Here is a 10,297-nt window from a genome sequence, read left to right on the forward strand (position 1 = left end):
TTCCTTCTTCTTAATGTATAAGAACGCGTGTTCTAAATTTCATCTATTCTGCTAATTTTCTGCGGACGTTTGAAATGTAAATTTATCATAGTAACTTAAGTAGTCATCATATTGGCATATGCAACTGATAATGTTCAATGAATTTCTCTTTTAAGGTTAATATACTTTTACTCCTAGCATGATAAAAAAGTTCTATGTGTAATAGGAATTAATGATTTATTTATTGATTAGAGATATTAGTACATAATGATCGACATAACAAGGTTTTTCTCACTTTGAAACAATTACAGAAATTAGAATTGGGTATATCACAAATTAAGAATAGTCCAAATTAGAATTTTATTCAGAATCATAGTGATCAGATAAAAATAAGTTGTAAATACCATATTTACAGTAGTCTGTGAGTGCTTCTTTTCGGCCCGTTGATCTGCAATAGAAAATTAAATTAATTATATTTAGGTTATGGTAATTGTTGCCTTTCTGCCAGTTACGTATAGTTTCTATCAGAATTAATTAATTATTCATTAATGTGTGCATAAAAAATATGAAACCAAATATATATATATATATTTTTGTATCGTATATATATATATAAAGAGTGTCCCAGTATTGACTTTAACTGTCTTGAAATAAAATAGAAAAAAATATGCCAAGTAGTTTTGAAATTATGAGCTTTCAAAAGAAACATAGAGCTTTGTTAAAATTTAGTTTATTTAAACTTTGAATAACATAACATAAACCGTGAAGAACATTCCTTGGATCACAGTCAAAAATAATAACACAATTTCCTCAAGTTCTCAAAAATTTGGACATTTTGTTGAATTATAAATATATTTTTTTAAAAATAAGTCGACTTTGAGAAAGTCTTTCTTTAAAAAATTGTACTAAAGTGTGTTGGCAAGTTTCATCAAATTGTATAATGGTACTGGTAATTTTAACAATAAAATTATGAGTAAAAATATAAAAATCTAATAATGACATGAGTTTTGCTCGTACATTTCACTCACAATCAGTTCAAAGTTTCATTTGCTGCAATTTTTTCGCACACACACATTTATATATAAATATATATTTGAAGTATTTTGCATATATATATATATATATATATATATATATATATATCATGGTGAATTTGAACTCGTTTATTTTTGTAATGTGATGTAGCACATTTTTTGTGAAGTGTGTTCAGTGCTTTGTACCTACTTTTAATAGTTTATTTTTATTAGCATGATTTTACAATCAAATATAAAAACTCAATAAAGCACGAAGAACATTTGTAGTAAAAAATGCAACAAAAAAGTTAAAACATTTTTTATAAAATGTATGATAGCGCGGCATTGACAAATATTGGAATAGGGTATTAACATTAGATCTATAATTTCATTCAAATAATTCTAATTTTATATTTATTATTTTTTCGTTCGATTTTGCTTAATTAAAACCATAAACAAATAACTTCTGAATGATGGCACATATTCAATGTCAAAAATTACTAAATAAACTACTGGTGCATGGCATCGTACCTTAAGGTAAATTGTTGGGACTTGGAATTAAAAAAAAACGGAAATTAAAATTTCTCAAAAATCTTTAACATTTTTTGAAAACTTTGAAAAAATCAGATTTTTGAAATCATTGTAAAAACTTGACTTTTTTAATGAAATTCTAAATAAACTAGTGGTGCATGGCATTGTGCCTTTGTCCAATTGTTGTAACCTTTGGTACCGGAAATTATTTTTTTTTAAAAATGCTTAAGATTAGACTTTTAAAATTATTTAAAAAAACTTGACTTTTTTGAAAAAATGATTTTTTTTATATTTCAAAAATTTTGAACTTTTTTTAAGAGTAATCGCGCTGCTTATTGTTAGCTGTTTGGGAAACGAAATAACAATAACATTAAAACATTAAAATCTTTATGAAATATCTGATATTTTAATGTGCTCATGTATATTCGAAACGCCCGGACCAGCCTTTGCCAAAAACTAATCAGCACATCTCTTATCAATACGAATCGAATGTTTTTTTAATTACTTAAATCGGTTGATCCGATACTATCACAAAAAATGTTGTGTTTTCAAAATTTGTATCTAAACACACACCCACATACTTTCATTTTTTTAAGGTATGCCAAAATGTTCATAATCTCTTGAAACGTAAAAGTATATAAAAAGTTTTATTTTCGATTTTTTTGCTATTACTATAATTTACTCCACGCGAAGATAATAATTGTTAATATTTACCTAATTTTGTTTGTTGCCTAATGATCTACTTTAGTATATCAAATAGTCAAAAAAGTCAAGATATGTAGGTATATAATGAGAAATATACATTGCAAAAAGCGTAGCGAACGCTAATAAATGATTTTTTTTAATGATTGCTGTTGTTCAATAAAAACTGCACTTGTTCTAATAAATGTAAACTGAAAATTGAATCCTCCGGCTAAATCCGCCTCGTGCTTTACTTTTATTTCTTTTCTGACCACTTTCTGTTTTTGGTCTAATCCATTGTGACTGAGATGAGATCTGCAGCGGTTTCAGAAGAGAATGCATAATGATTGTAGAATAGCGAAAGTAGTGTAGCGAAATTACAGCTCACAGAACAAACTAGTTTACCATTTGAACAATATTTTATACTGACAGAAAAGATTAAACTGAATTTCACGATCGACGTTATCATATGTTTAACCTCTATACTTCAGTTATATCAAGGTCGACAGGTTTTAGCTGATGTAAAATATAATAATAAATCTTTTACGAAATTCATACAATTTTTGGAATAAAGTAACGACGTGAATATACTTTATTTCTAGTGTACTACTAATCTATTAATTGTTGAAACGGTTCTGCATTCATGAAAAAGCTTTGGAGGATACTAAAAGCTCTCTACGTTAAAGTTGATTCAGCGAAAAGATTAAACTGAATTTCACGATCGACGTTATCATATGTTTAACCTCTATACTTCAGTTATATCAAGGTCGACAGGTTTTAGCTGATGTAAAATATAATAATAAATCTTTTACGAAATTCATACAATTTTTGGAATAAAGTAACGACGTGAATATACTTTATTTCTAGTGTACTACTAATCTATTAATTGTTGAAACGGTTCTGCATTCATGAAAAAGCTTTGGAGGATACTAAAAGCTCTCTACGTTAAAGTTGATTCAGCGAAAAGATTAAACTGAATTTCACGATCGACGTTATCATATGTTTAACCTCTATACTTCAGTTATATCAAGGTCGACAGGTTTTAGCTGATGTAAAATATAATAATAAATCTTTTACGAAATTCATACAATTTTTGGAATAAAGTAACGACGTGAATATACTTTATTTCTAGTGTACTACTAATCTATTAATTGTTGAAACGGTTCTGCATTCATCAAAAAGCTTTGGAGGATACTAAAAGCTCTCTACGCTAAAGTTGATTCAGCTTTCTACTGTATGATTTTCATAATTAGGCAGAGAGATATCGGCGATCACATGTACATTAATGTGTTAGGTTGGTTGAGCTTAATATAAACTTCATTTTAAATTATGATTAGTTGCACTTAATGTGATAAATGCAAGTTTACTTTCTAGAGTGGAGATTTTATTGAAAAGTTATTATGTTGCAGAGCTCTTGGTATGAACTCCATGAAATTTGGAAAGTTGCTACATTATGGAACTTATTTAATTATAATTCTTTACTAGAACTAATTTAATATAAGTCTTTATTTAATTAAAGACTTATATATAGGGTAGAGCGAGGCACAAAAATGATTTTGAGCAATTTTATTGATATAATTATAAGATATTTTGAGCAAACCAATTACAGTGGCACCCCACCTTACAAACTTAATTCATTCCTTAATCACGCTCGCATGTCGAATTTCTCGTATATTGAAACATTTTTTTCCATATAAATACATTGAAATGCCATTAATTCGTTGCAGGACAATGTTTTCTAACAATAAAAAAAGAAACATTTACTTCTTTTTCAATGTTTTTTAACAATAAAAAAAGAAACATTTACTGCTTTTTCAAAAATATAACGAACTAATACTAAATTAAAAATAACTAAATTATTACTATATATTAGTTTTTTAAAAGAACATCCTCTCAAATCCACAATTCGCATTTATTGGTCATATTTTTTAATGATTTATTGCTTTAATTCAAGAGGCATGACCCTTTTTTTGGAACCATGACTTTAAAAGATAATATTTTTTCGATATAAGGCAAAAAAGCACAAACACCATTTACATTCACTATGAACATAAATAATCTCAATGGATGTGAATTGAAACTGATGTACAAGAATAATGGAATTATTCTAACAAATGGAATTATTATAACAAGAATTATTAATATTAGTTAATTAGAATTTTTAACTATAAATTAAATGATTAACTTTTTAACCTACGGCGGCTCGTATCACGAAAATCTCGTATGACAAGTCGCTTGTAAGGCGGGGTACCATTGTATATCACATCAAATAACACATATCAATCAAACAACTATCTGACTATGTTCAGTAAAATTCTCATAGTTTATTATTTGTTATCTAGATTTTTTACCCTATAGGCGGGGCAAAATGGGACGGCCAAGGGGCAAACAGATCCAATGTCTTGTTTTTAATTTTAAAGGAATTTTACGAAATAATAGCTGCATCAATATGCGACGCAAAATATAAATTTTATGGGTACATTTTTTGAGATAACACTTTATACAACCTTGATCTGGTATTTCGTCAGAAATTTTGTGCTTGAAATACTTGAAATATTATACAAATACTCAGCTCTGATTTATAAGTGGATTTAAATAGACATTTTTAGTTTAATTTAGACAAAATAGTAATGTTTTATTACAAGCTGAAACTTAATCTAAATTTATCATTTATGATTCGTTTTAAAAGATGTAAAAAACTTAACAACTTTTCTAAAGATTTTTTATTTTTTTACTGTATTTGTTTTAAAACAAATGTGATTATTAGTGTTTTTCAATATTTGTATACTTATGCTTTTACTTCAATTTTTACAATAATGATTATAATAATACATATTACACATACCATTTTTTATTTTAATTTAATCACTTAAATCTATAATATTCTAATATCATTTATGGACTTATGTTATTAGCATTTGTAATTTCATTAAGATTTCAAACAACAATTGCATATGCAGCATTTCTGCTAATAAAAAATAACACTATTCATGAACTTTAAGATGGAGATCATAAATATTATACGGAGTTTAAAGTATTAGTTGCTTAACAGAGCGTATTTGTTAAAATTAATGTAAGAAAATCCCATCTGAAAAAATTTTACACAATTTTGAGCAACGTTATGGTTGACCTACTCTTCTCACTAATAATAGATGGCATGATAGAGGGTTGTCATGCGATCCATTTTTATATTAACTGATTTTTTTTCAAAATGATAAACTGTTGCATAAATAAATAAATAGAATATATACGCAATATTATTAAAATTACAATATTATTAATGTTTAACTACCTCATTTTTCAAATATAACATTCTAATGCAGCTACTATAAAAAACCTTACTTCTTTTTCGCATTAAATGATAAGATATTATACATTATGATGAAGCCTATATATAATATATATGTGATGTATTTTAATGTTTTATGTTGATTTAATGTTATATGTTGATAAGATTTGAACAGGAAGCATTAGTATAAAAGAGCAATAAATCGTGAGAAAATGAATAATCTAACCCAGATATAACTAAAACGGTTTTTTAATTGCAAGTTCACAAAGTTGACAAGCCATATTAAATCACTATTACGCTTTTCATTCTATGTTTGTACTATGATTGCTGACTTAATTTTGTTTGTATATATATATATATATATATATATATATATATATATATATATATATAATATTTCTCATAATGTATTTTAATCCTGATACCAACGTCTTCGGTTAGAATCCATGCTTCCTAAAATAGTCAACATTTTTTAAATTTATTTAATTTTGATATTTTTAAAGTAATAAATAGTATATACAAATGAATTTCATAGCACAAAAGTTATAACTAGTGGTGTATGGCATCGTGCCTTAAGGTAAATTGCTGGAACTTTCCGTACCGTAACTTAATTTATTATTATAAATACAGTAACATTGTCTAATATTTATAGGAATTATATAACCGGAATTACAAAGTTAAATTTATATATTTAAAGTATATAAGTCACATCTTCCTATCAATAGGAATCAAATGTTTTTTTAACCATTCAAATCGGTTGATCCATGCGCCTGAAAACGTGGACCAAAAATTTGGACACACAAAACACACACACACGCACACGCACACACATACACATTAATTTTTTTTGGGGTATGCCAAAATGTTCGAGAACCTCTGAAACGTGAAGATATGCAAAAATTTTCATTTTCGATTTTTGGCCCATTACTAAAGATTTTCCAATAATTACTTGTTTAAAAAATGCATTAACTTTATTGAACACTTTAATATAAAAATGTTTGAAATTGCTTGAACCTGACAGAATCGGATTCCTGAAATAGCTTTCCAGATTTATTATTTTACTATTAATTGAATTCAATTTATAATTGTAGAAATTGGAGCTAACACATTTATCCATAAAAAGTCAATTTCAAATCTCAAAGAATGCGGACGTTGTAAATTATTGCACCTGTACGTTCTATCGTCGCCGGTACTTCAGTTGTATTCATTCAGTCATATGCAAATAAATAGATCATATTTTCGAATAATTATTACAAATTAAAACTATATGATAAGTTGTCTCATAAATTGATGCAGACCGTTAATGATGTTGTAGGTCTGGTATTCGCGCTACCGACGTAGACTCTAACGGGAACCCACCATATGATGATGAACAGATAATAGCCGAAATATTCAGATCACCATTACGTTCATGATTTCAGGAAGACGTTTAACACAATACGAACTAATATTCTTTTAATTATTTTATGTCGATTAGATAATTTTTGTTTTTATTTCGTAATCTAAATTTTTACACATTTTTTAAAGTGAAATAAGAGAAACTCGTATATATGGCATAAATAAATATGAATTGAATAACAAATAAAACTAATGGAGCATTGTGCATTAAGGCAAATTGCTGGATCTTCCCATACCGTAATTCAAAATTTTTGAAAGATTTAATTTTTTTTTTGAAAACTTTGAAAAAATTAGACTAGATAGTGGGAATTTTTAGATTTTTGAGAAAATTATTTTTTTCGTATTTTAAATTTTTTTGAAAATCTAGATTTTTTTTCAAAGGAAAAGCGCTGCGTAGCTGTTTTAGAGACGATATCGAAGCGCGTAAGCTCCGCTTTGCAGTCTAACGTTCATATATTATAAATCTTTTATTGAACCCATAGAAATGTAAACATTTGTACGCAATATTAAAGTCTTCATAATATATCTGACAATTTGATGTGCATATGTCTAATTGATTGATTGACTAATTGAGATGACATTTTTTTTTTACTTTTTTCATCACATCTCAGAAACTCACATCTCTTAAACTTCCCAAAAATTTAATCCGTTCTTCATTTAGTCAATACAAATAAAATTTTAGAATTTTGCACGCTCCGTTTTCTCAAAAATTGAATTACCATTTTGGTTTTTGGCCTCGTATCTTCAAAACGGCTGGACCAGCTTTGGGCAAAAAGTAATCAGCACTTCTCTTCTTATCAATAGGAATCGAATATTTTTTAAATCATTAAAATCGGTTGATCCATGTTTACGCACACACATATATCCATTTTTTCTAAGGTATGCCAAACTATTCAAAAACCTTTGAAACGTAAAGATATATAAACATTATCATTTTCGATTTTTTTGCGATTACTATAACTTACCCTATGTGAAGTTAATAAATTGTAGATTACAATTTACATTGAATATACTTCAGTACTTCAAATCAGTTAAAATAGGATTTACGTGAAATACTTCTGGCTTTTACAAAAGATTATTTATCATTTTTATCGTTCGACATTTTTAAGTTTTGAAATTTATTTATTATATGAAAAAAAATATAATTAATTTTTATGATGAATAATTCAATGTTGTATGTCCAATATAATATTTTCATATTATATTAAATTTATTCTTATTAATTATTCGCTGCAAAATAATCTAAATATAATAAGCAATTTTTTGTTTCTGCGTGTTAGTATGAAACTTCTATATCAGATATTGGAGCAATCTAACTTCTAAATTTTCTATGAATTCACAATTTTTTTCTTGAATAATTGAAAAATATACAAATTCATGAATTTTACAAATGAATGATATCATTTCTTGGTATCAAAATTCAGCAAAACTTAGAATATTTCTCAGAATAAATTTATGATAGAAATATGAATTTTTTGATAGTATGTTCTGTGTCCCTTCTTTTGGACAGCATATTGGGGCGAAGCTGCTAGGTCGAGTTAATATCCTTTTAGGAGATAAATATTAAATGCTGTCTTTTGTTTCTTTAATAATTATATTTTAATTCTTTCGCTAAGGACATAAATAATTGGCCAATGAAATTAGAACAGAATAGAGGACGTTTTGAATTTCTTGGCCAGAAATTTCTCACGGCAACGAACGTGTCAAAATCAAGCATCCTCTCGATGAATTAGAACTCCATTTTCATACTATGCAATGAAGATGAAAATAGATAGAACTGTCTTAATTTTTAATACCTTATAATACAAGAAAAAAGGACTATATGCTTTAAATAATGCTATTTGACACTATTGATTTTATCAATTTGGAACTGACAGTTAAAGATAGGTATCAATTGCCACATTGGGTAATTCTGGCAAAAGTTAAAAATTATCTAACATAATTTATTCATTGTTTTCACTGGCACGTCACTTACTCGAACTTGTTCGACGTGTCCATGGTCAAGGTGAATGAGTGAGATTTGAAAGCAATCATACAACTTCAGCCGTATTTTAAATATTTGTATATTTACATTGGCTGGTGCGGTTATAGAAATGTTACTGTTTAATGAAGCGTATATTAGTTTTTTTATTGCTCAACCACGGTACGATTTGCTTTCTAATGATTTATAATTCATCGAGTCTTCATTAGGTTCCGGTATAAAATCAATTTCAGATACTTTAAATCTGTATCCCCATTAACCGATATAAAGACTGACCATATATATTGACGTAGCATTTGCAGAATCGGATGTGCTGAGGCACCGGTTCCATCGACAATTTTATTATACACTGTTATACCAGTCATAAATCGTTCTTTAGAAAAGATGGGTGGGATAAAAATAAATCAGTTTTACTTCATATTTCATAGAATTTTTGAAAAGCAGTTCAATAATATTTCGACTGCATTTTTTGTAAAATTTTGGTCACAAAATATATATAAGATAGGGTGAGGCACAAAGGTTCAACTTCAAGTGATTATACTGTCTAAACCAAATGTACTACATCATAACATCATACTATATTCAGTAAAATATTCAGATATTATCTACTTATAGAAATATGTTATTTTACTATTTTTTTTAGTTTGTCATCTGCTTCTTTTTGCTCCATGGGCGAGATAAAATGGGGCAGTCCGGAGCTAAATATATCCAATGTCTTATTTTTAATTTTATATAGTTTATACGAATTAACAACTACATTATTAATCAAATGCAAAATATAAATTGTATGGATACATTTTTACTGCTGTATATGATCATGATCTGATATGTTGTCAAAAATATTCGTCAGCAGAGTTGCAATAACTGCGGCGGCATCCGAGTCGAAAGGGCTATTTTCAAGCTATTTTTTTAAATCTATTAATTGTTTATTGTTTTTTTGATATTGCTTGATTTTTAACTTCTCGTAGGGTAAGTTATAGTAATCGCAAAAAAATCGAAAATGAAATTGTTTATATAACTTTACGTTTCAAAGGTTTCTGAACATTTTCTGAACATGGATGTATGTGTATGCGTGTGTGTGTGTGCGTGCGTGTGTGTGCGGATACAAAATTTTGTCGACGATTTCGGTAACACCGATCAACCGGTTTGATAATTTCAAAGAACATTCGATTCGTATTGATAAGGAGACGTGCTGATTAATTTTTGGCAAAGGCAGGTCCAGTCGTTCCGAAGATACGGGGCAAAAAGTGCCAAAAACAGTAACTCAGTTGTTAAGAGAACGGAGCGTCCGATTTTAATAATTCAAACAACAATTCACTTGTATTAACAAGTTGAAGAACTGACTAAATTTTTGGAAAGATAGGTCTAGCGGGTTTGGAGATCTATTAAAAAAAGTTAGTAAAAAAGATTTTAATAATGTGTATC

This window comes from Ctenocephalides felis, unplaced genomic scaffold (genome assembly GCF_003426905.1).
Source record: "Ctenocephalides felis isolate EL2017-DRISC unplaced genomic scaffold, ASM342690v1 CF-g0.4_SCAFFOLD_01886, whole genome shotgun sequence".
In the NCBI taxonomy this organism is placed as follows: Eukaryota; Metazoa; Arthropoda; class Insecta; order Siphonaptera; family Pulicidae; genus Ctenocephalides; species Ctenocephalides felis.